This window comes from Dendropsophus ebraccatus, chromosome 5 (genome assembly GCF_027789765.1).
Source record: "Dendropsophus ebraccatus isolate aDenEbr1 chromosome 5, aDenEbr1.pat, whole genome shotgun sequence".
Taxonomy (NCBI): Eukaryota; Metazoa; Chordata; class Amphibia; order Anura; family Hylidae; genus Dendropsophus; species Dendropsophus ebraccatus.
The window spans coordinates 73,115,269-73,136,739 of NC_091458.1; positions in this window are offsets into that span (position 1 = coordinate 73,115,269).

Genomic DNA, 21,471 nt, shown 5'->3' on the forward strand with positions numbered 1-21,471 from the left:
AAGAGATCACAGTTTTTCAAAACTGTGACTTGGTTTAAGAGCATTGTTTTGGTTTAAGAGCTCCCTGTATTGGGTGGGAGGGCGGGTGGAGGAGGGACATGGTCTGAATAGCGGGGTCTACAGCTCTGTACTCTGACCCAGGAAGTCTCCCTCATCTGCCAAATCATAGCAGATCCACTTCAGGCTGGGGCCTACATCAGGGGACAGGACTGTGGGGGTAATCTCTCCATAGCTGTAACCCCTCTCTCCCCGTACAGGAGCGCTGCATGTATGTGCCCACATCTTCCCTGCTCATTCCTTCATACTCCCTGCAGTCTCTATCAGCCCTTGTGTTTCCCATCCGCTCCATTACTGTACAGTAACTTATAATATCACAATATGTTTGTTTCATCTGTTTTACATGTTATTCAGAATAATAAATCATTATTTTTTGGGTGTGGAACCAATTGTCTGCATTTCTATAATTTCTTATGGGAAAATTTGCTTTGGTTTAAGAGTGATTTGGATTACAAGCACGGTCCTGAAACGAATTATGCTCGTAATCCAAGGCACCACTGTATATTGCCTATAATAGTGATTGTCATATATGTTGCACACGTACAGTATATCACTATTACAGGCAATATACCTTACCACCTATTTGTCTACCATATAGATACAGGTATAAGGGTAGAGCAGTAGGTAGGTGGTTATATAGCCTATAATAGTGATATATGTGTACAAATATATATATGGGGGGTACAGGTATATGTGGGGTATACAGGTGGTGGGTAAAAGCCTAATTAATATATATTGGTGCCCCTCTCTATATATGAGACATGTTGCTGTCCCTCTGCATATACGCCATGTTGTCTCCCTGTATACTGTATAATACAGGGAGTCTGTGTATACTGTATTATACAGTATACAGGGAAACAACACGGCTTATATATAGAGAAGGGCAAAACAACATGTCTCATATATACAGAGGGGCAACAACATGACTATTATATATGAGAACCATGTTGTTTCCCTGTATGTATACTGTATAATACAATATACAGGGAAACAACATGGTTCATATATAGAGAAGGGCAACAACATGTCTCATATATACAGAGGGGCAACAACATGACTATTATATATGAGAACCATGTTGTTTCCCTGTATGTATACTGTATAATACAATATACAGGGAAACAACATGGTTCATATATAGAGAAGGGCAAAACAACATGGTTCATATATAATAGTCATGTTGTTGCCCCTCTGTATATATGAGACATGTTGTTTTGCCCTTCTCTATATATAAGCTGTGTTGTTTCCCTGTATACTGTATAATACAGTATACACAGACTCCCTGTATTATACAGTATACAGGGAGACAACAATGGAGTGATAGGTGAAGGATAAGTATATAATACACTGCTGTATACACTGAATGGAGATATATATACACACTCAGGAGGAGGATAAGTATATAATACACTGCTGTATACACTGAATGGAGATATATATACACACTCAGGAGGAGGATAAGTATATAATACACTGCTGTATACACTGAATGGAGATATATATACACACTCAGGAGGAGGATAAGTATATAATACACTGCTGTATACACTGAATGGAGATATATATACACACTCAGGAGGAGGATAAGTATATAATACACTGCTGTATACACTGAATGGAGATATATATACACACTCAGGAGGAGGATAAGTATATAATACACTGCTGTATACACTGAATGAAGATATATATATACACACTCAGGAGGAGGATAAGTATATAATACACTGCTGTATACACTGAATGGAGATATATACACACTCCCTGTTTACCAGTTCACCCACGGCCCTGTCTGCATCCCTGCAGAGAGCACTCCCATGATTAACACCTTCCCTGCCAGCTAGCCTCCCCCCTCTGGTATCAGCACATACTCACTCGGGCTTTGTGCTTCAGGCCTCCAGCTTCTCCTTCCTCTCAGGGCTCTGCTGGTGACGTCACTCTCCTGCTCCGCACGGGAATGCAGGGGGTGAGAGAGACCTCTAGTGACGGGAAGCAGAATGCAGCTTCCGGCCACAAGAGCGAGCTGTGCACAGCCCCTATCTACCAGCGCTGATCAGGAGCACTCCCAGTTAAAGGGCCAGGGAATATGACACAGGGCAGGGGCCCCCTAGGACGCATGGGCCCCCGGGCAGCCGCCTACCATGCCCAATGGTTAAGACGGCCCTGCTTACCACCGCACGTCACCACTGACCACCGCACGTTGCCTCTAACCACCACAAGTTGCCTCTGACCACCGCAGGTTGCCTCTAACCACTGCACGTGGCCTCTAACCACCGCACGTTGCCTATAACCAACACAAATTGCCAATGACCCCCTCCAGATTGCCCGTAACCACGCAAGATTACAGGTACCCACCTCAGATTACCTATAGGCACTTCAGTTTATCCGTAACCACCCCACATTTCCTGTAACCACCCCACATTGCCTATAACCACCCCACCTTGCTGTAACCGCAGCAGATTTCCCATGACTACCCCATGTTGACCGTATCCACCCCAGATTATCCGTAACCACCCCTGGTTGTCCGTATACACTCCAGATTACCCGTAACCACCCCAGGTTGTCGGTATCCAGCCCAGATTACCCGGAACCACCCCAGGTTGCCCGGAACCACCCCGCATTACCTGTAATCTCATTTTTTAATTGTATTTTAGTAACTGCGCTATTCTAATAACTTATCACTAGCTGTGGTTTTGCTCCAGCAAATTGGCGCTCCTTCCCTTCTGAGCCCTGCTGTGTGCCCATACAGTGGTTTATGCCCACATATGGGGTACCGTTGTACTCAGGAGAACCTGCGTTACAGATTTTGTGGTACATTTCTTTCTCCTGTTCCTTGTGAAATTTAGAAATTTCAAACTAAAGGAGTTTTGAGTTTTTCATTTTTACTGGCCAATTTTGAATACTTTACTCTAATACCTGTGGGGTCAAAATGCTCACCACACCCCAAAATATATTCTTTGAGGGGTGCACTCTCCAAAATGGAGTGAATTATGGGGGGATTCTATTCTGCTGACACTACAGGGGCGCTGCAAACGCACCTGGTGCTCAGAAAATCTTTCAGATAAATCATGCACTGAAAATGCTAATTGGCGCTCCTTCCCTTCTGAGCCCCGCTGTGTGCTTATACAGTGATTTATGCCCACAAATGGGGTACCATTCTACTCAGGAGAACCAACATTACAGAATTTGGGGTGAATTTTCTCTCCTGTTCTTCGTGAAATTGAGAAATTTCAAACTAAAGGAACATATTATTGGAAAAATTCGAGTTTTTCATTTTTACTGTCTACTTTTGAATACTTTCCTCTAACACCTGTGGGGTCAAAATGCTTTACCACACCCCAAAATGAATTCTTTGAGGGGTGCACTTTCCAAAATGCACCTGGCGCTCAGAAACTTCTTCAGCAAAATCTGCATTGAAAAAGCTAATTGGCTTCCCTTCTGACCCCCGCTGTGTGCCCAAACAGTGGTTTACGCCCACATATGGGGTATCGTTGTACTCAAGAGAACCTGTGTTACAAATTGTGGGGTTCTTTTTTTCTAATTTTCCTTTTGAAAATGTGAAACTTTAATCTTAATGTATATACTATTGGAAAATTTTAATTTTCCATTTTTTTACAGCCCAATGGTGAATACTTTCCTCCAGCTCCTGTAGGGTTAAAATTCTCATTATACCCCTAGATTAATTCTTTAAGGTGTCTAGTTTCCAAAATGGGGTCAATTATGGGGGGTTTCCAGTATACAAGCCTCCTAAATCAACTTAAAATAAGAACTGGTCCCTAAAAAAATCAGTTTTGGAAACTTTCACAAAAATGTGATAATTTGCTGATAAATTTCTAAGCCCCGTAAAAAAAAGTTAAATATGTTTATGAAATTATGCCAAAATAAAGAGGACATATTGATAATTTGACTTAGTAACTAATTTATGTGATATGACTTTCTTTTTTTAGAAGCAGAGAATTTGAAAGTTCATAAAAGCTAATTTTTCATGTTATTTTGATGTTTTTCACAAAAAACACACAAAGTAGTGACCAAATTTTGCCACTAATATAAAGTGCCATTTGTGACAAAAAAAAACAATCTCAGAATCACTAGCATACGTTAAAGCATCATTGAGCTATAAGCGCATAAAGTGAGACAGGTCAGATTTTGAAAAATGAGCCTGGTCATTAAGGCCCAAATAGGCTTAGTCTTGAAAGGGTTAAGAATGTAACAAATAGTGGCCTAAAGAGGGCATTCCTTTATTTGCTTGTTTATTTTTGTGGGTGTATAGAACAAAAAAACAGCTATTCTACTATTCTTAAATCTATTAATCTTAAAATGTGAGGTCTTTAAAAACTGGACCCACAGAGCAAATATTAAAATTTGAGGAATGCAAGAATCCTATTTGGTCCTTAAAGGGTATCTGTTACTAGGCTTATGCTGCCTAAATGAGGGAAGCACAATGTTAATAAATTTTAAACAGATCATTGTATTACTTACATTGTTCTGTTCAGCGGTTCAGCCATGTTCCTGAAATGCAGGAGAATTGGTTACATGCTACACGACTCTAACCCCCCTCTATCCGTCGCTTATTCACAGCTAATTGCCTATACACTATAGGCCATCATCAGAGCTGACCACTACTGAATCCATCTGAGACAGAGCGCAACCAGCCCCTGAGGATTTGTCGCGGAGGAAACGCGTAGGGATTACAATGACACGACTGAATGGACTCTGAGAAACTTTAAAAAGGGAAGTCATTCTTTTTTCATATTTATAAAGTGGATAAAATGCAAGATGTGATTAAGATGGAATTTGCACCTTATCTAAGTGACTGTTGCAATGTGAAAAGAGGTTATGTGCAATAAGAAACTGAAAATATAACAAAGTGCAATAACTACATGTGCAATAAAGAAAATATGAGAAGTGCAAACAATACAATGCAATAGAGACAAACAGCAATACATGCTGGCACTAAAGAAGTGGAAATAACGTACTGGATTAGAGAGCGAACATACTCACTTGCGCTCATAATCCCTACAATATTCATAGGCAGCTATATGATGGCCGTGAAGATAACTATGCACATATGAAATTTTGTTCGGTATTATGCCGTCTCTCTTTTGTTTTGTTTAGTTTTGTGTTTTGTTTTTTTCTATTTTGAATATACATTTTTCTTGGCACAATTTTAAATTAAAGAAATAAAAGGTATATTTTATATTTCCTAACTGTCAGTGATTATATATATATATATATATATATATATATATAGATGTATGTATATATATATATATATATATATATATATATATATATATATATAGTAGTGTGCTCAGGGTGCAATGTTTTTTTTTTTTTAATTTGCGTCACTGCATTGACACAACGTGTCAGCACAGTAGTGTGAATATTTAAACAGTATCGGAGCTCCTTGCATCATTATTATGATTCTTGGAGCTCCAAAACTCTGAATCCGAAAGGGTACATATACATTAAAAAAAAACATAAACCCAGCCATAGTTACTAAAGATGAGCGAGTAGTTCAACTGTCTCATTTTGTGTTGCACCTATACCAGAGCACGGACCGCCTTTGTGGTTGTCCGCAGCTACCTAGTGCCGTTTGAGGCAAGTAGGTAGGGACAGTGGGTGGGCTCAGCTGTAGAGCTCACTGTCGGTGTCTTGTCCCTACCTCCCCTGTCCTGACAGTTATTAAGTGTGTGATAAAATCCATGCAAACATTAAGGGGGAGATATGTGAAGCTGCTATCTTTGCTGGCATTTGATTCCAGGACTCCAATGCTACAAAGCAACATGACTAACCTCAGTGCCACCCACAACATAGCTATCAGCTCCTGGTCTCCTTTATGTCATGCTGCCCTTACTGCTGCAGTTTCTTCTGGGCTCAGATGTTAGTTAGATGTTAGGGGTGTGGCTAAAGAAATGTGGATGCATAACCCCATCCACCTGATGACTCACTGTTCCCTCACTGACAGGGACAGGAAACAGAAAGGAAATGTGACATCACAGGAAGTAAAGAAAACACATGCATAGTGGTCATGTGACTGAGCCTGAGAACACAATAAGTACTTTAAATAATAATAATAATAATAATAATAATAATAATAATAATAATAATAATAATAATAAAATAGAAGTGTATGTAAAATAAACAACACCCACCGAAGTCAATGCAATGCTAGTTTATTGAAAAATCCCAGACAACTTAATGACCAAGCTAATTTGCCTTAGTTTATGCAGTTAAATCTTTGTGGTGATTTAACATATGCTAGCAATTCTGAGTTATTTTTTTCATGACATATTGTACTTTATGTTAGTGGCAAATTTTGGTGACTACCTTGAGGTGTTTTTTGTGAAAACCTCAAAATATCATGAAAAAATATTTATTTTTCTTTTTTTTTAATATTTACCCCTTTACAACTGCCATACGGATATTACACATGCTCTGTGCAGTAGGAATGTATATAGACACTTCTGCCGTGAAGGGTTTTCACTTCTGCCGTGAAGGGCTTTCAGTGTATTTTTCCCACATGGTGAATGGCGTAAACCAAAAGAGAGGGGGCAAACAAGAGTGCCGCTTTTTAAAATTATAAATCAGAAAAATAAAAGTTTATAAAAGTTTACACCAATATGATACCAATAAAAACTAGAGAGCATGGTGCCCCAAGCCCCAAACCAGCACTGTAGGTGGGGGGATATTCTAGCTCGAAGAAGCACCAATTAGACATGAAACGACTGTTCTGAGGTAGCGTGCGCCCGCGGTTCCATCTATCCCCCCACTGAGAATTGTGCCTGAATAAAGCTTCCTGTAACTGTGCTGGCATCTTTCTCTACATATACCATATTTTAGTCTTCTACTTGTACATTAGAGCACCCTATTTGGAATTTTTATGTTTTAGGCTATGTTCACACAACATTTTTTTTTTAGCTCCGTTTAAAATTACGTCCGTTATTTTGAGTCTAAAATAACGGACGTTATTTAGCAGCCTTGCCTCCACTTAGTGCAATGACTGGTGTTTGTACATTATTCTAGTTTAGGGTTACTAATTTGACTTTGTGTGTGGCTTAATTAAAAAGTCCATTGAATTTAATAGTAAAAACGGAGAAAGAACGGTCACAAAAGAAAAACTGTGTGTGAACTACTAGTAAAAAAATGGCCGCTGTTTGCAAAACACGCCCGAAAATAATGATCACGTTCATTATTTTGAACCCTGTGGCAAAACCTTTGCTGATAAATTATATACTTTTTATGTTTTTTAATTTTGTATTTGACTAGTATATTGTTACTTAATAATTTTCATGTTTTGTGGTATATTGTGGTATATTATATACGTATATATAAATGCATTGTGTTTGCTTTCATCAATAAATAACTCCAAAGCCTTTGTTAGCCATGATGTTCTGATGAGCAGGTATTACATATATTAACTCTTTCTCAACCAGTCTTCAATATAGGTTAAATAAGCATGATGTAGGATAAAGTCTATAATTAGTGAAGTCCATACTTCAAAGAATTGAGCACTACATACAAGGCCAAGAAGAAGCAAAGAGTAGTAATGATATTTCTTTAGATCATTCATTTTTTTCCTCAAAATCAAATAATTCCATAATATTTCTTGTATTTGATCTGGGCAAAACACATTTGTCATTGATTACAATAATTATTTACTTTAATTTGTTTCATGAAGCCATGAAGATGCTCAGCTTTAATTGTAAATCATTTTTGACAGAGGATGTACACACACATTGGCAAGACAGTCTAGTAGCAAAGTTTGTAAAAAACAAAAACAAATTACAACAAACTTAATAGTTATTATTATCATTATTGATATTATTATTAGGGTATGTTCACACACTGTTGGAAAAAAGGCAGTTTTAATCTGATGGTCGTTATTTAACAGATTTTTTTTTAATGATGGCTGTCCAGTAAATATGGCCAGAACCTTATGTTGGGTTTACACGAAACGATAATTGGCCCAATCGTACGATTAACGATGTCGGAGTAACAATTTTTTTTCATAACGATCAGCGTTTAGATGGTACGATATATCATACGGAAAAATCGTTTTGCGATCGTTTTAAGATCGCGCGCACGCAGCCCGGCCCCCCGCTCATCCGCAGCCCGCTCATCCGCAGCCCGGCCCCCTGCTCATCCGCAGTCCAGCCCCACGGTCAACCGCAGCCCCCTGTGCCGCCCCGATCGCCACCCCCGCCGCTCCGATCGCCATCCCCGATCCGATTGCCCCCGCTCCGATCGTCCCTGCCGCCCCGGTCACGAGCATACCTTACCTGCTCCGCGTAGCAGGTGTTCAAAATCCCCGGCTCCCCTCTTCAGTGCATTGATTGGGTGAAGAGGGGAGCCGGGAATTTCAAACGGCTCCTCTTCAGCCAATCAGTGCTCCTTTTTAGCCAATCAATGCACGGCAGCACTGATTGGCTGAAGAGGGGAGTCGGTAATTTCAAACGGCTCCTCTTCAGCCAATCAGTGCTGCCGTGCATTGATTGGCTGAAAAGGGGAGCCGGGAATTTCAAACGGCTCCTTTTAAGCCAATCAGTGCTAAAGAGGAGCGTCGGGGGTTGCGATTGGAGCGGCGGGGGTGGCGATCGGAGCAGCGGCGGGGGTGGCGATCAGAGCGGCGGCAATAGGGGCGGCGGGGGTGGCGATCGAGCCAGTGCAGGGGGCTGCGGATGAGCGGGGGGCCGGGCTTCGGATGAGCAGTGGGCCGGGCTGCGGGCGGCGGCCAGACTTTCGCACGACGACTCTTTACACAGAACGATCGGCGAATTTTTTGCGAACGACGCTTTAAGAACAAGTTAAAAGATCAAAATCAACGATTTCTCGCTCGTAGTTCGATCGTTTAAATTAGATCTTTATCGTGCAAATTTGCACGATAATCGTTCCGTGTAAACCCAGCTTTAGGGTTCATTTACACAGAAAGATTATCTGACAGATTATCTGCCAAGAATTTGAAGCCAAAGCCAGAAACAGACTATAAACAGAGAACTGGTCATAAAGAAAAGCCTGAGATTTCTCCTCTTTTTAAATCCATTCCTGGTTTTGGCTTCAAATCTTTGGCAGATAATCTTTCTGTGTAAATGCACCCTAATGCTTGGTTTACACGGAACGATTATCATGTGAATTTGCACAATAACAATCGAATTCAAACGATAATCGTACGTGTAAACGCAGCAAACGATCGCACGACGAGCGAGAAACCGTTCATTTTGATCTTTTAACTTGTTCTTAAGTCGTCGTTCGTATGCTCGTGGCCGAGGCGGCGGGGGCAATCGGAGCGGCGGCGGCGATCGGAGCGGGGGGGGGGGGCGATCGGAGCGGCGGCGGGGGTGGCGATCGAAGCGGCGGAGGTGGCGATCGGAGCTGCGGGGGTGGCGATTGGAGCGGCGGTGGCGGGGGTGGCGATCGGAGCGGCGAGGGTGGCGATCGGAGCGGCGAGGGTGGCGATTGGGGCAGCGCAGGGGGCTGCGGTTGAGCGGGGGGGCTGGCTGCGGGCGGGCCGGGCTGCCGGCGCAGGATCGCAACACGATTTTTCCGTATGATATATCGTACCGTCTAAATGCTGATCGTTTTAAAAAAAATTGTTACTTCGAAATTGTTAATTGTGCGATCGGGCCAATTATCGCTCCATGTAAACTTAGCATTAGCCCATCATGCTATTATCATAATTATTATGATCATTAATAACAGATGTTGTTTTACAACAACTTCTGTTATTTGCCTTTATTTTTACATTGGGGAACAAAGCCCTAAATTGTTACTGTCAGGTTGCTGCCAGTTTTGATTGGTGGGAGTCTAGGTGTTCACACCCATTATTGTCAGTATGAATGGGGAGAAGCACTTAGCAGAGTGCTGTTTCTTTTTGCTTTCTCCTCGCTGCAGGAGACAAACACATAGGGGGAGATTTATCAAAGGGTGTAAAATTTAGACAGGTGCAAACTGCCCACAGCAACCAATCACAGCTCAGCTTCCAGCTCTGGTGAAAGGAAAGAGGAGCTGTGATTGATTGCTGTGGCCAGTTTGCACCAGTCTAAATGTTACACCCTTTGATAAATCTCCCCCATAGACTTTCTATAAAGCCTGCCTCCTGCAGTAAGGACACAGTGGGAAGATAGAGTGCTTAGTTAGGTGCTTTTGCCTGACTTTCATCAATCAAAACTTCATAATTTTTGCTGGCATGCCAAAAGTATTTTTTAACTCCTTCAAGACTGGACTAGGTTTCATTTATTAGCGCTTTTATTTTTTCCCCTCTTTGTGTTTAACAACCAAAGTGCTTGCATTTTTTTCACCTACAGACCCACATGAGCCGGGTTTTTTTTTTTTCGTGCCACTAATTGTACTCTTCAAAGGCAGGCTTAATTTTTCTATAAAATATGCTGTGAAACCATAAAAAAAAAGCCTTTGCACTATGAAATTGGGAGACTCAAGCATTTTTTTAAGGGGACTCAAGTTCGGTAGAGAGAAGGTCGTGAGAAAACCTGTCAACCTCAGAAATTGATGGAAACACAACGGAAATGTACAGGAAACAGCAGGGGCAGCATGTATGCATGCATCTGAGGCTGCCTAATGGCACCATTATGCCAGAGGTAGCTCATCATGAACCACCCAAAAATTCAGCCTGACACAGCATAGCGGTGAGGACAGAGTGAACAAGGTAGAAGAGGTAGCCAGTCAGCCTTCCAAAAATTATACCAGACCTAGCATGGCAGTGAGCTCACAGAGAACCATTAAATGTGAGTGAGGAAGAAAGTGAGCCTCCCCAAAATTAGGCCAAACGCTGCATGGCATTGAGCACACAGAGAACTGCCAGGATTAGCAGTAGCCAACATGGAGGCCAGGCAGGAGCAACAGTAACCAACATGGAGGCCAGGCAGGAGCAACAGTAACCAACATGGAGGTCAGGCAGGAGCAACAGTAGTTAACATGGAGGCCAGGCAGGATCAGCAGTAGTCAACATGGAGGCAAGGGCAGGCACACCAGTAGTCAGCAGTAGTCAACATGGATGCCAGTTAAGGGCCAGCAGTAGCCAACATGGAGGCAAGGGCAGGCACCACAGTAGTCAGCAGTAGTCAACATGGATGCCAGTAAAGGTCCAGCAGTAGCCAACATGGAGGCAAGGGCAGCACGGTAGCTCAGTGGTTAGCACTGTAGCCTTGCAGCACTGGAGTCCTGGGTTCAAAGACAACCAAGGACAACATCTGCAAAAAGTTCATATGTTCTCTCCGTGTTTGCATGGGTTTCCTCCGGGTACTCCGGTTTTCTTCCAACACCCAAAAACATACAGATAGGTGAAGCGTTGCGGAATCTGTGTGCGCTATACAAATAATGAAAAAAAATTAAAAAAACAAGGGCAGGCAGAGCAGTAGTCAACAGGGATGCCAGTTAAGGCCCAGCAGTAGTCAGATGGATGCCAGTAAAGGCCCAGCAGTAGTCAACATGGATGCCAGTTAAGGGCCAGCAAAAAGGAGGCAAGGGCAGGCACGCCTAGTGAGTCTCCATAAAACTAGGCCAGACACTGCCGGGCCTTGAACACACAGACAGCCATTTCAAGTGAGTGAGGAAGCTAGTGAGGCTCCCCAAAACTAGGTCAGACAGTGCAGGGCCTTGAACACACAGAGAACCATTACAAGTGAGTGAGGAAGCTAGTGAGCCTCCCAAAAATTAGGCCAGACAAAGAGAGCCATTACAAGTGAGTCCACCCAAAAATTGGAGTGAGTCCAGGGGCTGGGATATGTAGTGACACAGCATAGCAATGAGAACACAGGGAACCATTAAAACAGAGTTAGCATATGATGAACCACCCAAAAACTTTGCCTGACACAGCATGGTGGTGAGGACACAGAGAACCATTAAAAACAGAGGTAGCATATGAACCACCCCAAAATTTAGCCTGACACAGCATGGCGGTGAGAACACAGGGAAAAAAACAGAAGGTGCAACAGCAACCCACAGGTGGAAGGGCTTACCGTATATACTCATCCCAGTGTACACACGATAAAAATCTGCTCTGTAGATATTAAAAAGTGAGGATCTTAGCAAACTATTTGATCAGAGTGTAAAATGTCATCAACATTAAGGTGTCCAGCAGCATGCAACCTGCATTGTGAATAGAATTATAGATGTGCTGCCATTTTTTCCCCCCTTTTTTTCTGTTGAATGGGGGGGGGGGGGGGGGTGGCTACCTCCTGTTGCCCCACCCATGTTCCAATGGTGCTATAAAAGAGATCATTTGGCTCCTATCTGCCCAGTTGTAGGCTTATTCAGCTCAGCAGAGGCCATTGCTAGTGTGAAAATGCAAGAGTAGGTTGATGGCATGGTACACTCTGATTGATCAAATAGTTTGCTAAGATCCTCACTTTTTAATATCTACAGAGCATGTGTTTATTGTGTATACACTGGGAGGAGTATATACAGTAAGGCCTTGCACCTGTGGGTTGCTGTTGCACCTTCTGTTTCTTTTTTTTTGTTTTTTTTTGCATGTACTTAAGCCACAATCAGCGTGCAACCTGCAGTGTGAACAGAGTTATAGATGTGCTGCCAATTTTTTCCTTTTTCTCGGTGAGAACACAGAGAACCATTCCAACACAGGTAGCATATGAACTACCCCAAAATTTAGCCAGACACGGCATGGCGATGAGGACACAGAGAACCATTAAAAGTGAGGTAGCAAGTGAGCCTCCCAAAAATTAGGCCGAAACAGCATGGCGGTGAGGACACAGCGTTCCATTAAAGCAGAGGTAGCATTTGAACCAACCCAAAATTTAGCCTGACACAGCATGGTGGTGAGAACACATGGAACCATTCAAACACCGGTAGCATATGGACCACCCAAAAACTTAGCCTGACACTACAGACCCAGACCAAGATGGACAATACAATCATCCAATAAAAATAGCCGGATTATGGCTAGATTTAGCCTCACACCCTCATGCAGTTGTGCGTGAGAGGCATATCTTTGGAGGTAGGGACGAAGAATAACAATACAGTCTTCTTAAGATGCCCTGGAATTTTTAAAGAGTCTCTAAGAGAGGGAAAGTGCGGAAGCCTGTCTATTAAAAAGACCTGGTCAATCCTGCCTTCAAAAAGGCTACAACGTCCAAGGAAGGTAGACTGTACTGGTGAAAGGCCTGGTCAATCCTGCCTTCAAAAAGGCTACAACATCCAAGGAAGGTAGAAGGTACTGGTTAAAGACCTGGTCAATCCTGCCTTTAAAAAGGCTACAACAACATCCAAGGAAGGATAGAAGCTACTGATGAAAGGCCTGGTCAATCCTGCCTTCAAAACGGTATAAAAATCCAAGGAAGCTAGAAGGTACTGGTGAACGGACGGCAGAGGACACCCAGAACATAGCATGGTACATGTGTGAGGCTGCCGAGTTGCAGAGCCGCGACACCTCACACGCAACCAAGCTCACTGCTAATTACACAGGGTAATTAGCAGTGAGCTTGGATATGGCTGCAATAAGAAATAAAGAAATAATAAAACTAATAAACGTCGGCCTTTCAGCGCTGTCAGTTGACAGGTGGGTGCGCTTATTAGTGACTGATGATAGCAGCTGCACTGAAGACCCGCTCTGACAACACGCTAGGGGCAGGGCAGCCCAGCACCTCCAAGTCAAACTCAAGCTCAAAATCAAATAAGCGGTGGGGAGAAGCGGTGAGTGACATCCAAGCTCACTGCTAATTGCCCTGTGAAAGATGGTGGCATATACTATATAGCTGCAGTTACCCACAGATTGTATACGACAACCTCCAGAAACTAGTTTGACCAGTATATTTTCTTATTTCTTCATTTATGACTGCAGTCACATCAAAGCTCACTGTTAATTGCCCTGTGAAAGATGGTGGTATATACTATATAATAGTAATAATTAATAACAATAATAATAATAATATTAATAGTACTGAAGACTTCATAGGGGTCTGTATGCAACACCCTTTCTGCCAACAGCCAATCACCACAGTGTGCTGCTAAAATCTTGGTAGCTGCACTGCATGTCCCAGCCAACAGTCTGGAATCTGACTTTGAGCATAGTGGAGGTAAAGGGGTGGGTGTAGGGCGGGAGGTGCTCGTGCCTGGGGCCTGGGCGGGGGGACTGACAGAGCCAGCATGTGGGGAAGGAGCACTAACTAAGTGAACGGCCTTGGTTCCACTGAGTGGGGTGTTTAGCACTCATATGCCTACGCATGCTGGTAGTGGTTAGCCTGGTAGTGGTGGCTCCCCTGATGATCCTGGCATGGCACAGGTCGCACACTACAGTCCTTCGGTCATCTGCAGTTTCCTTAAAGAACCTTCAGACTTGCAAACATCTTGGCCTGCCCTCGGGAGTTTGACTCCGTGAAACAGTTGCTGATCTACTTGCTCTGGCCCTGCTTCTCCCTCTGCCCACCCCTCTTCTTCTTCCAACCTGTTGTGTGGCTGAACACCCCCTCGGAAGCACTGTCACTAGGCTTATACACCCAGCTAGGGTCCGTCACCATGTCCTCATCCACCACCAGCCCTTCCTCCAATTCTGAATCCCTCCTTTCCCTGGAGGGGCGAGGCTGTGGGGAAGGAGGCTGAGCTTCTGGAGCAAGGGTTCCACTCCCTTGGCTAGCATGGGTGGATAAGTTACTGGACACATTATCCACTATCCACGTCAGCACTAGAGATGAGCGAACCAGAACGGCCGGTATGGGACCCGGTTCGGATTTTTCCAAAAGTCCGAGTCCGATCGGATTCGGATTTTTGGAAGTCCGTTCTGATTTTTTTTTTCTTGCTTTCTAAAATGGCAGCCACCATTTTAGAAAGCAGGAAGTGTTCTGGGCGGGAAAATTGCTTTCCCATGATGCCCGGAACACATTCAATCAGCAGGGATCTTGCAGTAGCCCACCCCCTGTGTGACATTGGTGTTCCTTTAATAGGAGCGGTCACATGACCGCACAATGCAGTCTGCAGAGAGAGAGAGAGGAAGGAGACAGAGCTCGTTATTGTCAAAACGCTGCTGGTGCTGCTTTACTACTGACTACTGACTACTGAGAAGATATTGTAGAAAAGCAAAGACCAAAAGATTAGGAAAGCGGAGAGGAGAAATATATAGTGATTGAAAGAGAAATATAGAGAGGGCGAAAGATAGAAAGATTAGGCATAGGACAGCAAAGGGTGCAAACAAAAACGTGCTCTACAGATAGACAGTTCCTATATGTGTTATCCTGAGAGACAAACATACCTGGTGCATGTGTGTAGTATAAAACAAATAAAAAAAAGTGCTTTACAGATAGACAATTCCTATATTTGGACCCTTGTGATAGTGTCTATCACATACGTGTTATCCTGAGAGACAAATATACCTGGTGCATGTGTGTAGCATAAAACTCTAAAAAAAATCTGCTATACAGATAGACAAGTACTAAAGTGGGACGCCTGCTAGACTGTATTACAGAAAATACTGTTCTCATCTACCAAGTGTAGAAATCCTAATTTGAATGTAAAGTCAAAGTACAGCGGCAGCAGGAAATCTCACAAAGCGTTTCAGGTAGAGGGCAGGGCAGAAAGTCTGGCTCAAGGGGCAGAAGAGGAAGAAGCGCAGGAAGAGGGTCCAGTGGCAGGCCTGAGCTTCCTTTGTCACACCAGGGTCGTGTCCACACATCTAAATCCACAGTGCTGGAAAGGCTGGCTCCCACTTCGACATCCACAAGGATGAGTAGTGAGACAGCCAGCCAGGTATCTGTGGGTACCTCGGACATGACCCTGACTTGGCACGGGCATGCAGCAATTCCCCCACCTCCTCCATCTGACATCATCAGCAACATCTCGCTAACTTTTGTTCCGCCGCCTGCAAGGGAACTGTTGGCGTCTATGAGCAGCAAACTGCTCTTTGATGATGGTGAGCACATGGGGGAAGAGACAGGGGACAATCAAGTGGAGGACATAGCTGTGTCGGAGGCCATATCAGAGCAGGCCCATGATAGGCCTGGCAGGAGAGCAGTAGGCAGTAGACGAGAGAGGGTTGGGCATGAGCCTGATGAGGATGATGCTACAGGATGATGCTACATCAGATTATACATAGGATCCATGGCAGGATTTGGCTTATTCGACTGATTAGTCAACCGGGAATCTGTCCGTCAGCAGGCCCGCCACAAGTAAAAAGCAGACAGGCAGCAGTTTTCAACTAACAAGTCAGAAGCGTAGCCAGGACAAGCAGATGACCACTGGGGAACCCTGCTCCACTGCAGGTCCTGGTATCGGCAGCGCCCGCCCATCCTCGCAGCCTGTCGGTAATAGACTGTACACCTCGCCTGTATGGCGTTTTTTAAAAAGTGCCAGGAGGATACCTATGTGGTCATCTGTCGCCTGTGGGACAGGCGCATTAAAAGAGGCAAGAGTTGCCATCCTGGCACCAGCACCATGGCTGCCCATATGAAGTGCCACCACCTTTCCGCCTGGGAGAAACGGGGTGATAGTGGGTCACAGCAGACCCAGGCAAACACGCGGTCAACAGCTGCAGGAAGAAGCAGAAGTCAGGGGGGGCCTTTCACAGAGTCAGACCTCCTCTGTGGAAGGGAGTGTGGGTTCACTCCCTTTTTCAGCTGGTGGCCCCTGTGTTGCTAGCAGTAGGCAGCCTGGCATCATGGAGTCTCTATACCAGAGGCAGACATATGCACCCAGCAATCCCGCAGCAGTCAAGCTGAACGCCCACCTGGCCAAGTTGCTGGTGCTCCAGGCTCTGCCGTTTAAAGTTGTCGACACTACTTTTCCAACACAGCTATACTGGCCATGTATGGCTATGTTTGCGAAAAAGTTGCTGACTCGCTGAGCCATTCAGTGAGCAGACATGTACATTTAACCACGGACATCTGGAGCTGTAATTATGGGCAAGGGCAGTATATGTCCATTACTGCTCAGTGGGTAAATGTAATATGGTTGGCGGAACCCCAGCAACTTGGCCAGGGAAGGGCGATGACACCACCCCGTTGTCACAGCAGGGTTCCTGTGTCGCGGTCCTCCTCCACCCCCTCCAGTAGGTCCAAAGCCTCCTCAACTGCCAATGTTCCTCCCATGTACCACTTGGGTGTAGCACGGAGGTGCTGTGCTTCACCTAGCCTGCCTGGGTGAAAGGAGACACACAGGGAAAGAGCTGCACCGCCTGCTCGAGACGGAAATCCTCTCGTGGCTGACTTCACTCCATCTAAAAGTTGGGACGGTGGTGAGTGACAATGGGAGCAACATTTTTTCCGCGCTCCGTCGAGGAGGTATGAGGCACATGTGTGGCACATGTTTTAAATCTAATAGTTACACACTTTCTAAAGTCTTCTTTCTAATCCCATTTACAGACTGTGCTGTCAAAGGCTCCAAAGCTGTGTAACCATTTCAGCCATTCAAGTCGCTCTCACCACATCCTCCTCGACCTGCAGCGGAGGAATGGTCTTCCCAAACATCATCTCATTTGCGATGTAGCCACGCGGTGGAACTCCACCATCCACATGCTGCACCGGCTCTATGAGCAGAGGAAGGCCTTGACTGGTTTCCTCTTGATGCAGGCGGACACAGTGACCCCCCTATGTAACCTGGAGCTTGGGCAGTGGCAACTCATGCGTGACAGCTACCACTTGCTACGACCCTTTGAGGAGGCCACCTTTCTGATCAGTGGGCAAGACACAGGACTGAGCACCATCATACCCATGCTTCATGTACTGGAGCTGATGCAGCTCAGTGGTGAGAAGGAACAGGTCTTGCCACTGTAGCAGCCTGGGTCACTGGAGGAAGGCTTGGCGGAGGAGGAGGCAGAGGTCGTTGAGGAGGAGGAGGACCTGTATGCACAGGAACTCTTAGGGGAGACGGGTGGAGAAGAAGGAGATGAGCCTTTTCTGCCAGACCAGAGGGGGGCCAGAGGAGGATATGCAGGGCTATGAGGAGGATGAGGCGGATGAGGCGGATGGAGGCAGTACCCATTGGCAGTATGCTGTGGAAACGTACGTGGGGACTCCTTCCCACTCCCTGGTGGAAATGGCTAAGCGCATGTTAATATGCTTTCAGGCTGACCCACGCTTGCAAAGGACTCGTCAACGGGACGACTTCTGGCTGGCCACACTACTGGACCCACGGTATCGCAACAAGCTGTGTAACAAGTGTAAATTGATTCACCCTTTCCAACGGGAGGAAAAAATGAATTATTATAGAGAGGAGCTGGGTGCACAGTTAGTGGCAGCCTATGGAACACGGCGCTCTCATTCACGCCATTCCCACCAGGGCCACACCAGCAGCGCTGCCTCCTCCACATCCTCCTGCAGCAGCTTGGCTGGCACGAGCAGCGGCACCAGTCTAAGCCTGATGTCCATGATGCAAGCTTTCATGCAGCCACAGGCCAGGGTAACAGGGGCACCCGCACAGAAGCAGGGCATGGCAGCACACCTCAAACAGCAAGTCCAGGTGTTTTTGGACTCTACATTGCCACCTAACATGCCGGAACCCTTGAAATACTAGGTGGGAAAATTAGATGTCTGGCCACAACTAGCTGAATTTGCTTTGGACATACTCTCCTCTCCGGCCAGCAGTGTGTCATCCGAGCGAGTTTTCAGCGCAGCAGGTCATATTGTCAGTCCCAGGAGAACCAGATTGTCCTGTGAAGCGTCTGACTTTCATCAAAATGAACGCCACATGGATAGATAAGGACTTTGTGACACCTGCTCCTGATACCACAGAGTAGGATTTGGTCCTGTTGTCACCAAGATGTAGGACCTTTCTGCTTCTATTATGGCCTATATGTGAAATAGTCCTTACTGGTCATTCCACCATTTCTGCTGCTGCTGCCCTGCTGCCTCTCGCCTGTCAATGGACCACATTATTCTGCTTCCGCTGCTCATGTCACCCCATTACAACTGCTACTGCTGCCCTGGCCTCCATGTTGGCTCCTGCCGCTCATGCCCTTGCCTCCATGTTGGCTACTGCTTGGCCTTAACTGGCATCCATATTGACTACTGCTGTGCCTGCCCTTGCCTCCATGTTGGCTACTGCTGGGCCTTAACTGGCATCCATGTTGACTACTGCTGGGCCTTAACTGGCATCCATGTTGACTACTGCTGTGCCTGCCCTTACCTTCATGTTGGCTACTTCTGGGCCTTAACTGGCATCCATTTTGACTACTACTGTGCTTGCCCTTGCCTCCATGTTGCCTACTGCTGCGACTTAACTGGCATCCATGTTGACTACTGGTGTTCATGCCCTTGCCTCCATGTTGGCTACTGCTCGGCCTTAGCTAGCATCCATGTGGACTACTTCTGGGCCTTCACTGGCATCCATGTTGACTACTGCTGTGCCTGCCCTTTTCTCCATGTTGTCTACTGCTGGGCCTTAACTGGCATCCATGTTGACTACTGGTGTGCCTGCCCTTGCCTCCATGTTGGCTACTGATGGGCATTAACTGTCATCAATGTTGACTACTGCTGGGCCTTAACTGGCATCCATGTTGACTACTGCTGGGCCATTTACTGGCATCCATGTTGACTACTGCTGGGCCTGCCCTTGCCTTGATGTTGGCTACTGCAGCTCCTGTTTGGCCTCTATGTTGACTACTGCTGATCTTGCCTGCCCCCAATGTTGACGACTGTTGCTCCTGCCTGCCCTCCATGTTGGCTACCGCTGATTTAGCCTGCCTTTCATGTTGGCTACTGCTGATCCTGCCTGCCCTCTGTGTTGACCACTGTTGCTCTTGCCTGGCCTCCATGTTGGCTACTGCTGATCCTGCCTGGCCTCCATGTTGGCTACTGCTGATCCAGCCTGCCCTCTATGTTGACTACTGCTGCTCGTGCCTGGCCTCCATGTTGGCTTCTGCTGATCCTGCCTGCCTTCCATGTTAGCTCCTGCTGCTCCTGCCTGGCCTCCATGTTGGCTCCTGCTGCTCCTGCCTTGCCTCTATGTTGACTACTGTTGCTCCTGCCTGGCCTCCATGTTGACTACTGTTGCTCCTGCCTGGCCTCCATGTTGACTACTGTTGCTCCTGCCTGGCCTCCATGTTGACTACTGTTGCTCCTGCCTGGCCTCCATGTTGACTACTGTTGCTCCTGCCTGGCCTCCATGTTGGCTACTGCTGCTCCTGCCTGGCCTCCATGTTGGCTACTGCTGCTCCTGCCTGGCCTCCATGTTGGCTACTGCTGATCCTGCCTGGCCTCCATGTTGGCTACTGTTGCTCCTGCCTGCCCTCCATGTTGGCTACTGCTGATCCTGCCTGGCATCCATGTTGGCTACTGTTGATCCTACCTGGCCTCCATGTTGGCTACTGTTGCTACTGCCTGCCCTCTATGTTTACTTCTGCTTCTCCTGCCTGGCCTCCATGTTGTCTACTGTTGCTCCTGCCTGCCCTCCATGTTGGCTACTGCTGATCCTGCCTGGCATCCATGTTGGCTACTGTTGATCCTACCTGGCCTCCATGTTGGCTAATGTTGCTCCTGCCTGTCCTCCATGTTTACTACTGCTTCTCCTGCCTGGCCTCCATGTTGTCTACTGCTGCTCCTGCCTGGCCTCCATGTTGACTAATGTTGCTCCTGTCTGGCCTCCATGTTGTCTACTGTTGCTCCTGCCTGGCCTCCATGTTGGCTACTGCTGATCCTGCCTGCCCTCCATGTTGACTACTGTTGCTCCTGCCTTGCCTCCATGTTGGCTAATGATGCTCCTGCCTGGCCTCCATGTTGGCTACTGCTGATCCTGCCTGCCCTCCATGTTGGCTACTGCTGCTCCTGCCTGGCCTCCATATTGGCTACTGTTGCTCCTGCCTTGCCTCTATGTTGACTACCGATGCTCCTGTACTGACCTCAAATGACTATTGCTGGACCTCTACTGGCCTCCAATGACTACTGCTGCTCCCTCACTACATTTGTGACCTTTTTCCTGCATAGACCCTGTAATGGTGAATATTGAAGTCTAAAAAAGAAAATGACTTTGAGATATTGAAAAGATAATGATGTTACTGACATGTCGAACGGAACGTTTCAAAAAAATTCGGAAGTCCGGTCGGCACTAACTTTTGAAAAGTTCGCTCATCTCTAGTCAGCACCAGATCACGCTGCTGTGGTTTCATAAGTGGTGTACCCTGAGACCCCATAAGTTGCAAGAAGAAGATAGGGATTGAATGATTGCGGTGTGCCACTGCTCCCTCCTCAATGGGTGCTGCTGTGTCACCCTGCCCAGAATCACGGCCTCAACGCTTGGAACCCCACACCCTCATTTTTAATCCTTACTCCTGGGCTTCACCATTTTATGGACGCTGCACAGTCAAGACTGAGATAGCTGCAGTACAGATCACAGCAAGCAGAGAAAATATATTACTCAGACTACTTTTAGAGGAACAGTAGTCGTCTGTGTGTAAGTGCTGCTATATAGTGTATAGCAGCACTTACACAGGGCAATTAGCTGTGAGCTTGGATATGCCCA